This window comes from Myotis lucifugus, unplaced genomic scaffold (assembly GCF_000147115.1).
Source record: "Myotis lucifugus unplaced genomic scaffold, Myoluc2.0 scaffold_4, whole genome shotgun sequence".
NCBI lineage: Eukaryota > Metazoa > Chordata > Mammalia > Chiroptera > Vespertilionidae > Myotis > Myotis lucifugus.
Window position 1 is genome coordinate 20,815,160 of NW_005871052.1, and position 3,450 is coordinate 20,818,609.

Consider the following 3,450-nt stretch of genomic DNA (forward strand, 5'->3'; position numbering starts at 1 on the left):
AGTGGATTAAAACACGGTAGTCTATCTATACAATGGAATAGTATGCAGCTGTATAAAAAGAAACAACTCTTATCATTTGCCACAGCATGGATGGGCCTGGAGACAATTATGCTAAGTGAAATAAGCCAGTCAGAGAAAGATAAGTATCACACAATCTCACTCATAAGTGGACTCTAATGAACAACATAAACTGATGAACAGCAATAGACCCAGAGACATAGAAGCATTGAACAGACTGTCAAACCTCGGAGGAAAGGTAGGGGATGGTGGGTGTATGAAGAGATCAAACAATGAACTCATATGCATATTTGCATAAGACCTGGAGTAGTGGGCGTGAGCAGGGTGGGAGAGGTCAATGGATGAAGGGGGGACATATGTAATACTTTCAACAATAAAGTTTAAAAATTTTATGTAAAAAATGTTAAAAAATAAATTTGTGCCATGATTGGTTTGGCTCAGTGGATAGAGTGTCGGCCTGCGGACTTAAGGGTCCCAGGTTCGATTCTGGTCAAGGGCATGTACCTTGGTTGCGGGCGCATGCCCAGTGGGGAGTGTGCGGGAAGCAGCTGATCGATGTTTCTCTCTCATCGATGTTTCTAACTCTCCCTCTCTCTTCCTTTCTGTAAAAAAAATCAATAAAATGTATTTTAAAAATAAATAAATTCGTTCATACAGAAGAAGAAGAAGAAGAAGAAGAAGAAGAAGAAGAAGAAGAAGAAGAAGAAAGAAACACAGAAAGGCTCAATTAAAATGAACCTAGGCAGACACAAACATAGACACATCATAATGAAAATGGCCAACCTTATGGACAAAAAAGAATTTTAAAGGCAGCAAGACAGAGACAGAAGGTTACCTAAAAGAGAGCTTCCATTAGACTATCAACTGATATCTCAGTAGGAACACTTGAGGCCAGAAGAGAGTGGCATGAAATATACAAAATAATGAAAAGCAAGGGAGTGAATCTTAAGACTCCACTATCCAGCAAGGCTATCACTCATATTTGAAGGTGAAATAAAGTGCTTTGCAGAAAAAAAGCTAAACGAGTGTATTGCCACCAAAATAACACTTCAAGAAATGCTAAAGGGAGTGGTGTAAGAAGATGAAATAGAAAGAGGGGAAAACAGGCGTAAAGTATTAAAAATGGCAATAAATGAGTCCCTATCAATAGTAACCTTAAATATAAATGTCTTAAATACTACAATCAAAAGACATAAGCTAACTCAGTGAATAAGAAAACAGGGCCCATATATATGTTCTGTAAAAGAGATCCACCTCAGAACAAAAGTCTCTCACAGGTTGAAAGTGAAGGGATGGGAAAATTTTCCATACAAATGGAAATGAAAGAAATGTGGGGTAGCAATACTGATTGACAAACTAGATTTCAAAATGAAAGCCATAACCATAAACAAGGTCACTACATAATACTAAAATGATCAATAAAACAAGAGGATACAATGCTGATGAACATATATCCACCAAATACAGGAATATATATATAATCACTCTGGAGGATATTAAGGGAGAGATCTAGAGCAATACAATCATAGGAGATGAGTTTAACACCCCACAGATATCACTGGATAGATCTTTTAGACAAAAATATCAATAAGGGAACAGCAATACTAAATGACACACTAGGTCACATGGAATTGATATTTATAGAACATTTCACCCTGACACAGAATATTCATTCTTCTCAAGTACTCATGGGTCATTCTCAAAGACAGGCCACATGTTAGGACACAAACTAAATCTCTACAATCTCAAGAAGATTGAAATCATATCAAGGATCTTCTCCAATCAAAATGGCATAAAACTAGAAATCAACAATAAACACACTCAAAGACATTCAAACACATGGAGCCTAATAACATGTTGTTAAATGATGATTGCCTTGACAATGAGATTCAAGAAGAAATAAAAAAAATTCCTGGAAACAAATGAAAATGAACACACAACAAACCAAAATCTATGGGACACAGCAAAAGTAGTCCTGAGAGGGAAGTTCATAGCACTGCAGGCCTACAGAAAAAAAAAAAAAGAAGAAAAATTTCTGATAAACTATCAAACTCTACAACTTAAATAATTAGAAAGAGAACAAGAAAATACCCAAGTAAGTAGAAGGAAGGAAATAATAAAGGTCAGAGCAGAAATAAATGACATAGAGATTAATAAAACAATACAATAAAACCAAGAGCTGTTTCTTTAAATAGATAAACATGATTAGTGGACCTTTAACCAGAATCATGAAGAAAAATGAGAGTGGGCCACAAAAATTAAACCAGAAAGTGGTGAAGTAATAACTGACACCACAGAAATAAAAAGGATTGTAAAAAAAATACTATGAACAACTATATGCCAAGAAGCTGGACAACCTTACAGAAATGGATAAATTCCCTGAAAATTACAATCTTCTAAAAGTGAATTAAGAAGAATTAGAGAAACTGAATAGCCTGATAACAACTGATGAAATTGAAGCAGTAATAAATAAACCCTACAACTGTAAGCAAACAAAAGCACTGGTGCAGACAGACTTGCAGGGAAGTGTTACCAAACATTCAAAGAAGAAATAACATGTCATCCTCAAAGTATTAAAAAAAATTCAAGTGCAAGGAAGTCTTCCTAGCTCTACTTCTGAGTCCAGCATTATCATAATTCCAAAACAAGACAAAGACACTACAAAGATGCCCTAACCAGTTTGGCTCAGTGGATAGAGCATCAGCTTGAGGACTGAAGGGTCCCAGGTTTGATTCCGGTCAAAGGCATGTACCTTGGTTGAGGGCACATCCCCAGTAGGGGGTGTGCAGGAGGCAACTGATCAATGTTTCTCTCTCATCGATGTTTCTAACTCTCTATCCCTCTCCCTTCCTCTTTGTAAAAAAATCAATAAAATATATTTTAAAAAAAGAAAGACACTACAAAGAAAGAAAACTATAGGTCAATATCCTTGATAAACATAGGTGCTAAAATCCTCAACAAAATATTAGCAAATCGGATCCAGCAATATATTCAAAAGGTCATACACCATGACCAAGTAGGATTTATTCTAAGAATTCATGGGTGGTTGGCTGGCCAGCCCTGCCCATGATAGGAGTGGGCAGGGCTGGAGTGGGCAGGGATGGAGCTGACTGGGGGGAGGGGTCGCACACCAATCAGAATGGTGGGGGCCCATCGGAGGCAGGGCTGGCAGGGGGGGAAGGGCCGTAGGTGTTTGGTTGGCCCTGCCTCTGATCAGGGTGCGGGGGCCAATCTGGGATGGGGCTGGGTGGCAGGAGGGGCTGCAGGAGGTTGGCCGGCCAGACCCACTGCCTATTGAGGTAGGTGGGGGTGATCAGGGGTAGGGCTAAGCAGGGGGAGGGGCTGTGGACCGATCAGGGTGGTGGGGGCCCATCAGAGTGGGGCCAGTTGGAGGGAGGAGCTGCAGGAGGTGGCTGGCTGGTCCTGCCCCTA